Consider the following 16,304-nt stretch of genomic DNA (forward strand, 5'->3'; position numbering starts at 1 on the left):
GACACAGTCCCTTGTCCCACGTGGGACTCATGGTCTTAACCCTCATTTACAGAGGAGGTAGCTGAGGCACAGAGAAGTTAAGAGACTTGACAAAGGTCACACAGCAGACAAGGGGCAGAGACAGGCTTAGAACCCAGATTCTTCAACTCCCAGGCCCTTGAGCTATCCACTAGGCCACACTGCTTCTGGCCCATTCACCCTTTTTGGCCTCTTTCCTGCACCTACCACTTGGCTTTTCTGTGAGAAGGGCCTTTCATCAGGAGGGTCATCACTTGACCTGATATTCTTGAAATTCTGGCTCGGACGGAAGCAGTTGACCTCTCTGACACTGGAAATGTCCACATTCTTTGCTCCAAGTGGCACTTGATGGTCATTTTTCCATAATGAACAGCCGGGCGGGGGCACTCTCTGGACCTCTGCTCCTCTCCAGGCCGACTCCGAGGAATTCTAGAAGGGTCCAGGAATCGTTTGTGGGGAGAAACGAGCCCCCCAAAACTGGCAAACAGGATCTTTGTGTGGACTTAGGGCCTCCTATTCTGTCTCTCCCCAACCCACTGTCGCCCCGCCGCCCCCCGGCCCCCAATCTCTCTCTCCCGCTTCCTCCTTCCCTCTCTCCCTCACTCTGTTTTGAGTCTGTGACTGTAATCTCTGCAGGCGGCTGGAAGCTGTTCACATTCCTTGGAGACAATAGTGGCTGCCTATCCCAAGTGGATGCAGTCCATTTGGTCAGATTCACTCCACCCCCTCCTCAGAGGAGAAAGGGAAAAGTGGGAGGGGAGAGATGGATGGACACAGGCCATGGAATCCTCCCTGCTGCCCTCCACTCCCTTCCGAATTCTTTGCCCTGGGAACCAGAGCCCGGATTCCCTCACGAGTTCCGCTGGCAGGCCAGCATTTTAGCTCCCCTTCCACAGGGACTGATCCGGTGACCTCTGACCTGGCCAACACCCTACCCATGTGGCATGTTCTTCAGCTCTGCCCCGCCCACAGGGGCCAGGCCACAAATCTGCCCATCCCAAATTCGTCTCTTAGCTGATCAGAACCCCTGGGAACATTCCAGAACTGATCTTCCCAGGGTCCCTCTGACCGGACATAGACTCTAATCCCGTCAGCTGTGGCACCTTGCAATGCTCAGTTGGTCAGAGTGTCGATGGGGGTTCAGGACAGACTTTGACCATTCCTTCAGGCACAAGTCCTAATGGTGATGGATTGCTTACTAAAAATTCAACACATGTATGTGGTCCAAGATATATACTGGTTGTCTGACTTAGCCCCCTTTTTCCTCTCCTCCCCCCCATCCCCCCTGCCCTAACTCCTTCTAACTCCTAACTCCCCACAGCACCTGTATGTACAGATTTATTACTCTATTTATTTTACTTGTACATATTTACTATTCTATTTATTTTGTTAATGGTGTGCATTTAGCTTTAATTCTATTTGTTCTGACTATTTTGACACCTGTCTACATGTTTTGTTTTGTTGTCCGTCTCCCCCATCTAGACTGTGAGCACATTGTTGGGTAGGGACAGTCTCTATATGTTGCTGACTTGTTCTTCCCAAGCGCTTAGTACAGTGCTCTGCGCACAGTAAGTGCACAAAAAATACAATTGAATGAATGAATGAATGATCTCCTTTGTGTTGGTAGAATGTGGTGTGAACTATTGATCCTCACTGGCCTTGTCAAGAAGGTTGCACACATTCAATGTCAGTGGATCGTTGTTCTAAAGAACAGCAGCGTGGCTCAGTGGAAAGGGCAGGGGCTTTGGAATCAGAGGTCATGGGTTCAAATCCCAGCTCCACCACTCATCATCTGTGTGACTTTGGGCAAGTCACTTAACTTTTCTGGGCCTCAGTTCCCTCATCTGTAAAATGGGGATGAAGACTGTGAGCCCCACATGGGACAACCTAATCACCTTGTAAATTCCCCAGCGCTTAGAACAGTGCTCTGCACATAGTAAGTGCTTAATAAATGCCATTATTATTATTATTATTATATATCTCTCTCTCGCTCGCTCTCCCCCCCATCTCTCTCTCTTTCTCACCTGGAACATCCTCCCTCTTTATATCCAATGGACAATGACTCTCCCCATCTTTAAAGCCTTATTGAAGGCACATCACCTTCGAGAGGCCTCCCCTGACTAAGCCCTCCTTTCTTCTTCTCCCACATCCTTCTGCATTATCCTGACTTGTTCCCTTTCTTCATCACCCCTCCCAGCCCCATAGTACTTATGTAAAATCTGTAATTTTATGTATTAATCTGTAGTGTACTCTCCCAAGCACTAAATACAGTGCTCTGCACCCAGTAAGCACTCAATAAATACGATTGATTGACTCTCCCTTTCTCACTCCCTCCAATGTGGCTATAAAACCTGGGCACAATTCCTCATCCTGGACAAACAAGGTAAGAGGAAAAGTCTATTTGCTGGCTAGCAGGCTTTCTTGATTGCCTGTGACTACTTTTGCTTCAAGGGTGGTGACTTCTTTGCTCAGAACAGGCATCAGAGTACTAGCAGCATGGCATAGTGGATAGAGCACAAGCCTGGGAATCAAAAGGTCAAGGGATCTAATCCCGGCTCCACCACTTACCTGCTGTGTGACCTTGGGCAAGTTACTTCACTTCTCTGTGCCTAAGTTCCCTCATCTGTAAAATGGGGATCAAGACTGTGAGCCTTACATGGGATAGGGACTGTCTCCAACCCGATTTGCTTGTATCAACCCCAGCACTAAGTACAATGCTTGGCACACAAATATCATAATTATTATTAAGTATGACCTCCCATCTGTCCACTGTTATTACTTTCTGATAATCAAAGTGAGCGTTTCCTTATCTGGTAGTTCCTTAAACTTCCCATTTATCCCAGTGCCTAAAATTTGTCCCCTTTCCGCTACCCTGTTCAAAATGAAGTTGGCACCTATTTTGGGGATCTTTTCTGCTATTACTAATGGTATTTGTTAGGTGCTTACTATGTGCCAAGCACTCTACTAAATGCTGTGGTTAACGCAAGATTGTATCATACTCTGCACACAGTAAACACTCTGTAAAACCTATTGTTAGATTCATCAGGTTGGACACAGTTCCTGTCCTACATGGGGCTCACAGTCTTGGGGGAAAGGAGAATGAGTATTTAATCCCTGTTGCACAGGTGAGGAAACTGAGGTACAGAGAATAAGAAGAAGAAGAAGAATTGTAGCATTCGTTAAGCACTTACTATGTGCCAGACATTGTTCTATGCGTTGAGGTAGATACAAGCAAATCAAGCTGGACACAGTCCTTGTCCCATGTGGGGCTCACAGTCTCAATTCCCATTTTACAGATGAGGTAACCGAGGCACAGAGAAGCTGTGACTTGCTTAAAGTCACTCAGCAGGCAAGTGGCAGAGCTGGGATTAGAACACAGGTCCTCTGACTCTGAGGGCCCTGCTCTGTCCACGAGGCCATGTTGCTTCCCTGAATTCACACAGGCCAAATGTAACGCTCTGTGCCAGTGAGGGTTTGTCAGGAGAAAGCGGTGCAGAAAGAAGGATGGTTTCAGAGCTTGGCTCCTTGGGGGTAGGGATCAGGTCTTCCATTCTCTTGTACTGTATTTTCCCAAGGAATTCATACAAAACTCTGCACACAGTAAGCGCTCAATAAGAAGCAGCATGGCCTAGAAGATGGAACCCGCAACTGGGAGTCAAAAGGACGTGGGTTCCAATCCAAGCTCCACCATTTCTCTGTAGTGTGACCTTGGGCATGTTGCTTCACTTCTCTGGGCCTCCGTTACTTCATCTGTAAAATGGGGATTAGGATTGTGAGCCCCATGTGGGACAGGGACTGTGTCCAAGCTGATTAGCTTGTATCCACCCCAGTGCTTAGTACAGTGCTTGACTCATAATCCCCACAGCACCTGTTAATATGTATATATGTTTGTAAGGATTTATTACTCTATTTTACTTGTACATATGTATTTTATTTATTTCATTTTGTTAATATGTTCTGCTTTGTTGTCTGTCTCCCCCTTCTAGACTGTGAGCCCGCTGTTGGGTAGGGACCGTCTCTATATGTTGCCAACTTGTACTTCCCAAGCGCTTAGTACAGTGCTCAGCACACAGTAAGCGCTCAGTAAATACGATTGAATGAATGAATGAAGTAATAAGTACTCCACATACAGTAAGTGCTCAATAAATACGATTACCTGATTGACTGACTGATCCCCGCCCCCACCCCATCCCAGTTCTCCTTTCCCATCGCCACCCCACTTCCCACTCTCCCCGCCCAGGCCCCCGCCAACTCATCCCAATCCAAACCCTCCCCACCCCTCGCACCCTTCCCCCTCCCTCCCCACCCTCAACAGCTGCTGCCAAGTGTGGCCTCTGGAACCCCCCCTCCGTTTTAAGTAAGATCCCTTTCATCCTGGACCTTTTCCTTTCCAGTTCTCTACTCCTCCTCGCCCTAACTGAAACATGGCTGTCTCCAGACAACACGGTCTCTTCTGCTGCTCTCTGCAGTGCAGGCCTCTTCTTCACCCACTCCCCCAGACTCACCGGAAAAGGAGGAGGTGTCGGTTTCCTTCTCGCCCCCCAATGTCGCTTTTGCACTATCCCTCCTCCCCCTTCCCTTTCCTTCCCTTCCTTTGAAGCCCACATTATTCGCCTCTACCACCCCCTCCAGATTCTTGTAGCCGTCATCTACCGCCCTTCCGGCCCCACTTCCAACTTCTTTAACGACTCTGACCCCTTCCTCACCTTCCTTCTCTCCTTCTCCATGCCCACTCTGATCCTCGGAGACTTCAATATCCACATGGATATCCCTAACGACTCCTCTGCCGCCCTCCTTCTATCTCTCCTTGACGCTGCCAACCTCTTCCTCCACCCCACCTCACCCACTCACCAACTTGGTCATACCCTCGACCTCATCATCTCCTACCGCTGCACTGCGTCCACCCTCACCAACTCTGAAATCCCTCTCTCTGATCATAATCTTCTCACCTGCCTCCTCACTCACACTCCTTTCCCCTGTAAATCCGTATTACTCCCTCACAGAGATCTCCGCTCTCTGGACCCCACCCATCTTTCGGAGCGCCTCACACCCCACCTCGCCACCCTCTCCTCTCTACCCAGTCTTGATGATCAGATTACTGCTCTCAACTCTACCCTTTCTACTCAGCTAGACTCACTCGCTCCCCTTTCCCTTCGCCGCTCTCGCACCACTAACCCACAGCCCCGGATCACTGCCACTGTCCGCCTCCTTCGCTCTTATGCTCGAGCTGCCGAACGCTGCTGGCGAAAGTCTAAACACCATGCCAACCTCGTTCACTTCAAGCTTATCATTTCCTGCCTTAACTCAGCCCTCTCTTCTGCCAGACAAAACTACTTCTCCTCCCTTATTGACACCCATGCCCATCACCCCCGCCAGCTCTTCCGTACATTCAACTCCCTTCTCAGGCCCCCGGTTCCTCCCCCTCCTCCTTCCCTCACCCCCAACGATCTGGCCTCCTACTTCATTAACAAAATTAAATCCATCAGGTCCGACCTCCCCAAAGTCTCTTCCCCCTCTTCTCCAACCCCCCGGCTCTCAACACTGTCTGCTACTCTCCCATCCTTCCCAGCAGTATCCTCAGAGGAGCTCTCTTCCCTCCTCTCAAGTGCTACTCCGGCCACCTGTGCTTCTGACCCCATTCCCTCTTATCTCATGAAATCTCTCGCTCCATCCCTTCTCCCCTCCTTAACTTCCATCTTCAACCGCTCACTCTCCACTGGTTCCTTCCCCTCTGCCTTCAAACATGCCCATGTCTCTCCCATCCTAAAAAAACCCTCTCTTGACCCCACCTCACCTTCTAGTTATCGCACCATATCCCTTCTACCATTCCTTTCCAAACTCCTTGAACGAGTTGTCTACACGCGCTGCCTAGAATTCCTCAACAACAACTCTCTCCTCGACCCCCTCCAGTCTGGCTTCCGTCCCCTTCATTCCACGGAAACTGCCCTCTCAAGGGTCACCAATGACCTTCTGCTTGCCAAATCCAACGGCTCCTACTCTGTCCTAATCCTCCTCGACCTCTCAGCTGCCTTTGACACTGTGGACCACCCCCTTCTCCTCAACACGTTATCTGACCTTGGCTTCACAGACTCCGTCCTCTCCTGGTTCTCCTCTTATCTCTCCAGTCGTTCTTTCTCAGTCTCTTTTGCAGGCTCCTCCTCCCCCTCCCATCCTCTTACTGTGGGGGTTCCCCAAGGTTCAGTGCTTGGTCCCCTTCTGTTCTCAATCTACACTCACTCCCTTGGTGACCTCATTCGCTCCCACGGCTTCAACTATCATCTCTACGCTGATGACACCCAGATCTACATCTCTGCCCCTGCTCTCTCCCCCTCCCTCCAGGCTCGCATCTCCTCCTGCCTTCAGGACATCTCCATCTGGATGTCCGCCCGCCACCTAAAGCTCAGCATGTCGAAGACTGAACTCCTTGTCTTCCCTCCCAAACCTTGCCCTCTCCCTGACTTTCCCATCTCTGTTGACGGCACTACCATCCTTCCCGTCTCACAAGCCCACAACCTTGGTGTCATCCTCGACTCCGCTCTCTCATTCACCCCTCACATCCAAGCCGTCACCAAAACCTGCCGGTCTCAGCTCCGCAACATTGCCAAGATCCGCCCTTTCCTCTCCATCCAAACCGCTACCCTGCTCATTCAAGCTCTCATCCTATCCCGTCTGGACTATTGCATCAGCCTTCTCTCTGATCTCCCATTCTCGTGTCTCTCTCCACTTCAATCCATACTTCATGCTGCTGCCCGGATTATCTTTGTCCAAAAACGCTCTGGGCATATTACTCCCCTCCTCAAACATCTCCAGTGGCTACCAATCAATCTGCGCATCAGGCAGAAACTCCTCACCCTGGCCTTCCAGGCTCTCCATCCCCTCGCCCCCTCCTACCTCACCTCCCTTCTCTCCTTCTACAGCCCAGCCCACACCCTCCGCTCCTCCGCCGCTAATCTCCTCACCGTACCTCGTTCTCGCCTGTCCCGCCATCGACCCCCAGCCCACGTCCTCCCCCGGGCCTGGAATGGCCTCCCTCTGCCCATCCGCCAAGCTAGCTCTCTTCCTCCCTTCAAGGCCCTGCTGAGAGCTCACCTCCTCCAGGAGGCCTTCCCAGACTGAGCCCCTTCCTTCCTCTCCCCCTCGTCCCCCTCTCCATCCCCCCCATCTTACCACCTTCCCTTCCCCACAGCACCTGTATATATGTATATATGTTTGTACATATTTATTACTCTATTTATTTATTTTACTTGTACATATCTATCCTATTTATTTTATTTTGTTAGTATGTTTGGTTTTGTTCTCTGTATCCCCCTTTTAGACTGTGAGCCCACTGTTGGGTAGGGACTGTCTCTATATGTTGCCAATTTGTACTTCCCAAGTGCTTAGTACAGTGCTCTTCACATAGGAAGCGCTCAATAAATACGATTGATGATGATGATGACTGACAAATTGGGGAGGCGGAATTAGAACCCAGATCATCTGCCACCCAGGCCCAGGTTCTTTCCACTAGGCCTCACTGCTTCTCTACATACCATTGATTGATTGATTGCCCTGGGGCCCAGGGGACTGGGAGGCTGAAGTGGAAATCCCAGGTGTGAGGAGTGTGACCAGGAATGTTACTGGGCTTTCCAGACCGCCAATGCTGCCTTCTCCAGAGACTGCAGCATGGCTTTCTGGATAAAGCCCAGGCCTCAGTGTCAGAACAATGTGGCTTCTAATCCCAGCTCTGCTACTTGTCTGTTCTAATAATAATAATAATTACTATTATTATGGTATTTGTTAAGCACTTACTATGTGCCGAACACTGCTCTAAGTGCAGGGGTAATAATAATAATGATGGCATTTATTAAGTGCTTACTATATGCAAAGCACTGTTCTAAGCGCTGGGGAGGTTACAGGGTGATCAGGTTGTCCCTCAGAGGGCTCACAGTCTTAATCCCCATTTTACAGTTGAGGCCCAGAGATCTTGAATCTATGCCGGGGCTTAGTACAGTGCTTGATCCGTAGTAATAATAATAATAATGATGACATTTCTTAAGTGCTTACTATGGGCAAAGCACTGTTCTAAGCGCTGGGGGGGGATACAAGGTGATCAGGTTGTCCCACAAGGGGCTCACAGTCTTAATCCCCATTTTACAGATGAGGGAACTGAGGCACAGAGAAGTTAAGTGACTTGCCCAAAGTCACACAGCTGACAATTGGCAGAGCCGGGATTTGAACCCCTGACCTTTGATTCCAAAGCCTGTGCTCTTTCCACTGAGCCATGCTGCTTCCCCGACACAAGGGTAGACACGAGGTAATCAGGTGTCCCATGTGGGGCTCACAGTCTTAATCCCCATTTTACAGATGAGGGAACTGAGCACAGAGAATAATAATAATGCTGGCATTTGTTAAGCACTTACTATGTGCCAAGCACTATTCTAAGCACTGGGGTATATGTGCCAAGCACTGTTCTAAGTGCTGGGGTAGATACAAGGTAATCAGGTTGACCCATATGGGGCTCACAGTCCCAATCCCCATTTTATAGATGAGGGAACTGAGGCACAGAGAAATGAAGTGACTTGCCCAAGGTCACACAGCTGATAAGTGGCGGAGAGGGATTAGAACACATGACCTCTGACTCTCAAGCACGGGCTCTTGCCACTAAGCCACACTGCTTGAAGTGACTTGCCCAAGTTCACACAGCAGACAATTGGCGATGCCGGGATTACAACCTATGACCTTCTGACTCCCAAGCCCATGCTCTGTGACTTTGGGCAAGACACTTCACCTCTCTGAGCCTCACTTACCTCATCTGTAAAATGGGGATTAAGTCCGTGAGCCCCATGTGTGCCCTATATGTTGCCAACTTGTACTTCCCAAGCGCTTAGTACAGTGCTCTGCACACAGTAAGTGCTCAATAAATACGATTGAATGAATGAATGAATGTGGGACAGGGACTGTGTCCAACCTGATTAGCTCGTATCTAGCTTGTAAGAGAAGCAGCGTGGCTCAGTGGAAAGAGCACGAGCTTGGATGTCAGAGGTCATAGGTCATGGGTTCTAATCCCAACTTCACCACTTGCCTGCTGTGTGAATTTGGGCAAGTCACTTAACTTCTCTGGGCCTCAGTAACCTCATCTGTAAAATGCGGATGAAGCCCACTGTTGGGTAGGGACTGTCTCTATATGTTGCCATCTTGTACTTCCCAAGCGCTTAGTACAGTGCTCTGCACACAGTAAGCGCTCAATAAATATGATTGATTGATTGATTGACTGTGAGCCCCATGTGGGACAACCTGATTACCTTGTTTCCCCCCCCAGCACTTAGAACAGTGCTTGGCACATAGTAAGCGCCTAACAAATGCCATCATTATTATTATTATTATCTACCCCAGCGCTTAGAACAATGTTTGACACATAGTGCTTAACAAATACCATTATTGCTATTATTATTATTATTTCTGACCCAAAGCAGGGGAGCCGAGGAGCCCTCCTGTCCTGTGTCCAAGGAAGCCACAGCCAACCCCCCAAGATTAGTCTCACCAAGGCCCAGGTTTGTGCCTGGGTTTCCTGCCTCTCCAGCCGGTAGTCATCCCTGCCAGCCAGTAGACAGAATCCCTTGTCCAGATCAGGCGGTGTTGCCGCAGCCTTGTGCCTGTGGAAAGGCAGTGTGCCACAGTGGAAGGAGCAGGGACTGCAAACCAAGAGACCTGAGTTCTAATCCCACCTCCACCACTTTCCTTCATTTATTCAGTTGTAGTTATTGAGCGCTTACTGTGTGCAGAGCTCTGTACTAAGTGCTTGGAAAGCACAATTCAGCAAGAAAAAGTGACAATCCCTGCCTACAATGGGCTCACAGTCTACAAGTGGGGAGACAGACATCAAAACAAGTGCTTCTAGACCGTAAACCCGGTATGGGCAGGGATTGTCTCTCTCTATTGCTGAATTGTACTTTCCAAGTGGTTAGTACAGTGCTCTGCACACAGTAAGCACTCAATAAATACTAATGAATGAATGAATAATAATAATGGTATTTGTTAAGCGCTTACTATGTGCAAAGCACTATTCTAAGCACTTGGGGGATACAAGGTAAGCAGGTTGTCCCATGTGGGGCTCACAGTCTTAATCCCCATTTTACAGATGAGGGAACTGTGGCCCAGAGAAATTAAGTAGCTTGCCCAAGATCACTCAGCTGACAAGTGGTGGAGCCAGGATTCAAACCCATGACCTCTGACTCCCAAGCCAGGGCTCTTTCCACTGAGCCATGCTGCTTCTCTAATGAGAGAATGAGAGTACAACACAACAATATATCACACACACACATTCCCTGCCCACAATGAGCTCACAGTCTAGAGATAATAATGGTATTTGTTAAGTGTCTATTTGCCAGACACTGTACTGAGTGCTGGGGTGGATACAGGCAAATCAGGTTGGATACAGTCCCTAGCTCGCATGTGGCTCACAATCTTAATCCCCATTTTATAGATGAGGGAACTGAGGCCCAGAGAAGTGAACTGACTTGCCCAAGGACATGCAGTAGACAAGTGGCAGAGCTGGGATTAGAACCCGTAACCTTCTGATTCCCAGACCCATGCTCTATCCACTATGCTACTTGCCTTCTGAGTGACCTTGGGTAAGTCACTTGACTTCTCTGTGCCTCAGGTTCCTCATCTACAAAATGCATGAGCTCTCTGGGTCTGACCTGATTGTCATGTATAATAATAATAATAATAATAATAATGGTATTTGTTAAGCGCTTATTATGTGCAAAGCACTGTTCTAAGTGCTGGGGGGATACAAGGTGATCAGGTTGTCCCACGTGGGGCTCACAGTCTTAATCCCCATTTTCCAGATGAGGGAACTGAGGCACAGAGAAGTGAAGTGACTTGCCCAAGGTCACACAGCTGACAACTGGCAGAGCTGGGATTAGAACCCATGACCTCTGACTCCCGGGGCCGTGCTCTTTCCTCTGAGCCATGCTGCTTGTATCTAACCCAGGGCTGAGCAGTGCTTGGCACACAGTAAGCGCTTCACAAACTCCACAAGCACTGTTATTAGTAGCTGATGGCAGCATTCTTCTGGGGCTGGGGAGGCGCCTACACAGCCAGTTCATTCATTCAATCATTCAATCATATTTATTGAGCACTTACTGTTTACAGAGCACTGTACTAAGCACTTGGGAAGTCCAAGTTGGCAACATATAGAGATGGTTCCTACCCAACAACGGGCTCACAATCTAGAAGGGAGAGAAAGACAACAAAACAAAGCATGTGGACAGGTGTCAAGTCGTCAGAACAAAGAGAATTAAAGCTAAATGTACATCATTAACAAAATAAATAGAATAGTAAATATGTACAAGTAAAATAGAGTAATAAATCTGTACAAATGTAGATACAGGTGTTGTGGGGAGGGGAAGGAGGTAGGGTGGGGGGGTGGGGAGGAGGAGAGGAAAAATGGGGCTCAGTCTGGGAAGGCCTCTTGGAGGAGGTGAGCTCTCAGTAGGGCTTTGAAGGGAGGAAGAGAGCTAGCTTGGCTGATGTGCGGAGGGAGGGCATTCCAGGCCAGGGGGAGGACGTGGGCCGGGGGTTGATGGCGGGACAGGCGAGAACGAGGTACGGTGAGGAGGTTAGTGGCAGCAGAGGAGCGGAGGGTGCGGGCTGGGCTGGAGAAGGAGAGAAAGGAGGGGAGGTAGGAGGGGGCGAGGTGATGGAGAGTTGCCTCGGCCAACCCACGATTGACGCTTCCTCCTCCAGACTTGGCTGAAATGACCCAATCACACAGTGTCTGCACCTGGGTCCCTTACATTCATTCAACCAATAATATTTATTGAGCTCCCCCTCGTCCCCCTCTCCATCCCCCCCATCTTACTTTCTTCCCTTCCCCACAGCACCTGCATATATGTATATATGTTTGTGCATATTTATTTCTCTATTTATTTATTGATTTATTTTACTTGTACATATCTATTCTATTTATTTTACTTTGTTAGTATGTTTGGTTTTGTTCTCTGTCTCCCCCTTCTAGACTGTGAGCCCACTGTTGGGTAGGGACTGTCTCTATATGTTGCCAACTTGTACTTCCCAAGCGCTTAGTACAGTGCTCTGCACACAGTAAGCGCTCAATAAATACGACTGATTGGTTGATTGATTGATTGCAGAGCACTGTATTCAAAGCTTGGAAAGTACAATTCAGCAGCAGAGACAATCCCTGCCCACAACAGGCTCACAGTCTAGAAGGGGGGGGAGACAGACATCAAAACAAGTAAACAGGCATCAACAGCATCATTCATTCATTCATTCAATCGTATTTATTGAGCGCTTACTGTGTGCAGAGCACTGTACTAAGCGCGTGGGAAGTACAAGTTGGCATCAATACAAATAAATAGAATTAGAGATAAATATACACTTCAGAACAAGTAAACCAGGTATTAATATAAATAGAATGCCAGATATGTACATATATACACAAGTGCTGTGGGGAGAGGAAGAGAGTAGGGTGGGAGGGGGAGCAGAGGATAAGGGGGGGGCTCAGTCTGGGAAGGCCTCCTGGAGGAGGTGAGCTCTCAGGAGGGCTTTGAAGGGGGGAAGAGAGCTAATTCTGTGGATGTGAGCAGAGAGGGCATTCCTGGCCAGAGGTAGGACGTGGGCCGGGGGTCGACGGGGGGCCAGGCGAGAAGGAGGCCCAGTGAGGAGGTTAGCAGCGGCAGAGGAGCAGAGTGTGTGGTCTGGGCTGGAGAAGGAGAGAAGGGAGGGGAGGGAGGAGGAACTACAACCCAGCCGGCACCCTTCGTTTCTCTAATGCTAACCTACATACTGTACCTCCAGCTTGTCCATCTCACCGCCGACCTCTCACCCACATGCTTAGAATGCCCTCCCTCCTCATACCAGGCAGATAATTGCTCTCCCCCACTTCAAAGCCTTATTGAAGGCACATCTCCTCCAAGAAGCCTTCCCTGACTAAGCCCTCCTCTCCCCTTTTCCCACTCCCTTCGGCGCCACTCTTACTTGCTCCTTCATTCATCCTCCTATATGTTGCCAATTTGTACTTCCCAAGCGCTTAGTACAGTGCTCTGCACATAGTAAGCGCTCAATAAATACGATCGATGATGATGATGATGTTCCTCCATCCCATCCACACAGTACATATGTATATTATCTGTCATTTATTTATTTATTTATACTAATGTCTGTCTCTCCCTCTAGACTGTGAGCTCATCAAGCTAGCTCTCTTCCTCCCTTCAAGGCCCTACTGAGAGCTCACCTCCTCCAGGAGGCCTTCCCAGACTGAGCCCCTTCCTTCCTCTCCCCCTCATCCCCCCTCCATCCCCCCATCTTACCTCCTTCCCTTCCCCACAGCACCTGTATATATGTATATATGTTTGTACATATTTATTACTCTATTTATTTATTTTATTTATTTTACTTGTACATATCTATTCTATTTATTTTATTTTGTTAGTATGTTTGGTTTTGTTCTCTGCCTCCCCCTTTTAGACTGTGAGCCCACTGTTGGGTAGGGACTGTCTCTATATGTTGCCAATTTGTACTTCCCAAGCGCTTAGTACAGTGCTCTGCACACAGTAAGCGCTCAATAAATACGATTGATGATGATGATCTTGGGCAGGAATATATCTGTTGTTATATTGTACTCTCCCAAGCGCTTAGTACAGGGCTGTGCACATAGCAAGTCACTTGGGCAAATCACTTCACTTCTCTGGGCCTCAGCTCCCTTATCTGTAAAAGGGGGATTGAGACCCCGAGCCCTATGGCGGGCAGGGACCATGGGGGACAGGGACTGTGTCCAACCCGATTTGCTTGTATCCACCCCAGCGCTTAGTACAGTGCCTAGCACACAGTAAGCACTTAACAAATACCACAATTATCAGTAGTAGTAGTAGTAGTAGCAGTAAATACGATCGACTGACTGACTCCTGGATTCCGAGAACCCGAGGGGGACTGGGGTCTTTGCCTGAATGAAGCTTTGTTCAGTTAGTAGACAAATACCAGCAACCAAGGACTTGACAAGAGACAGTCTTTCACTGGACATTTCGACCTGGGTGACCCCCTGCCCGGTATTGAGGGTGACGGGGGCCATGGATATGACTTTTGTTGGATGCATTGCCAAGCAGAACTCAGTATCCCAGCCAGGAATGTACCCATAGTAGCTAGGGGAGGGGAAAGGGAAAAAGGGAATGGAGGGAGATTTCAACTTCCCCACAACCCCACAACGCCCTGATTCGCTCCCTTTGCTCTACCCCCTTCCCTGCCCCACAGCACCTGTGTATATATGTACATATTTCTAATTATAATTCTATTCATTTTTATTAATGACGTATAAATCTATAATTCCGTTTATTTATAACGATGCTACTGATGCCCGTTGTGTTGATGTCTGTCTCCCCCTTCCTAGACTGTGAGCCCGTTGTGGGCAGGGATTGTCTCTATTTGAGGCTGAATTGTACTTCCCAAGCATTTAGTACAATGTGCTGCCCACAGTAAGCACTCAATAAATACGATTGAATGAATGAATGAATGAACTTTCCTGGGAAACCTTCTCTGATCGATCCCCAACTTCCCGGTCTTGTCTTCCCTCAGCCATCTCAGCGTTCAGTGTTTTTCTTATTTATGTATTTATTTATCCACATTGTTTTCTCACTCTTTGCTAAGATATTTATCAAGTCAACACTACTGTCACTCCCTTGAGAATTTAAGTGTCTTGAGGGAAGGGACTGTAGATTTTACTTCTTTATGCTCCTCAAATAAATAATTATTATTATCATCATTATTATTATTGTTGTTATTTTAAGGAGTTCTGTTTTGGAAATGTTATGCTTGAGGTGTCTGCAGGAAATCCAAGGAGAGATGTCTTGAAGGCAGGGGGAAATACGCAGAGACATGCAGAGAAGGAGAAGATTAGGGATGGAGATGTAGATTTGGGAATCATCTACATAGAGGTGGTAGTTGAAGCTTGTCGCTAGACTCTAAGCTCGTTGTGGGAAGGGAATGTATCTGTTTATTGTTATATTGTACTCCCCAAGTGCTTAGTACAGTGCTCTGCACACAGTAAGTGCTCAATAAATATGATTGAATGAATGAATGAATGAAGCCATGGGAAAAAATGAGTTTTCCAAGGAAATGATGATGATGATGATGATGATGGTATTTGTTAAGCACTTACTATGTGCAAAGTACTGTTCTAAGTGCTGGGGGGGTGGTAATCAGATTGTCCCACATGGGGCTCACAGTCTTCATCCCCATTTTACAGATGAGGTAACTGTGGCACAGAGAAGTGAAGTCACTTGCCCAAGGTCACACAGCTGACAAGTGGCAGAGCTGGGATTAGAACCCACGACCTCTGACTCCCAAGCCTGGGCTCTTTCCACTGAGCCATGCAGGTGTTCATCTACTAACTGAACAAAGCTTCATTCAGGCAAAGACCCCAATCCCCCGGGGGTTCTAGGAATCCAGGAGTCATTCAGTCAATTGTATTTACTACTACTACTACTACTGATAATTGTGGTATTTGTTAAGTGCTTACTATGTGCTAGAAACTGTGCTAAGCGCTGGGGTGAATACAAGCAAATCAGTTGCACACAGTCCCTGTCCCCCATGGGGCTCAGAGTGGATGTAGATGAAGAATAGGAGAGGGAGGGAGGGGGAATAAAGGTGTTTGTACTGGAATGAGCTGCCGTTCGGGTGTTTTCTACATGCAGGTATAGCCAGCCTGTTTCCTGCTATTTATCTGCAGGTAGAAGAAACCTGTGCCCCTCTCAGGTTCACACCTGGAGAGTTTCCTGTACACTACCAGTCTCGCAGAGGCCTACTCATTCCATTCCTAGCTTGGCCAGTGGCTAGCGAATGGAAAGCAATCTGCTACAAGTCAAAATAATGATAATAATAATAATAATGGTATTTATTAAGTGCTTACTATGTGCAAAGCACTGTTCCAAGCACTGGGGAGGTTGCAAGGAGATCAGGTTGTCCCACGGGGGGATCACAATCTTAACCCCCGTTTTACAGATGAGGTAACTGAGGCCCAGAGAAGTGAAGTGACTTACCCAAAATCACAAAGCTGACAGTTGGCATGGATTTGAACCCATGACCTCTGACTCCAAAGCCCGGGCTCTTTCCACTGAGCCACGCTGCTTCTCTAACTCACCCATGCTGGGCAGCAGCAGCAGCACAGGAGACAGCTGAGGGCGGAGACTCCAGTTGACTGTGCGGAAGGCGGCAATGGTAAAACCACTTCTGGATTTTTACCAAGAAAACTGTATGGCTACACGACTGCAACAATTGCAGATGAAGATGGG

At 48.4% G+C, this 16,304-nt stretch overlaps 1 protein-coding gene across 1 annotated transcript in view; it reads right to left on the minus strand.

Annotated features, from left to right (window-relative positions):
• TLL2 (tolloid like 2) overlaps positions 1 to 16,304 on the minus strand; it is a 195,504-nt gene that overhangs the window by 135,128 nt on the left and 44,072 nt on the right. The window lies entirely within an intron of this gene.

This window comes from Tachyglossus aculeatus, chromosome 3 (assembly GCF_015852505.1).
Source record: "Tachyglossus aculeatus isolate mTacAcu1 chromosome 3, mTacAcu1.pri, whole genome shotgun sequence".
Taxonomy (NCBI): Eukaryota; Metazoa; Chordata; class Mammalia; order Monotremata; family Tachyglossidae; genus Tachyglossus; species Tachyglossus aculeatus.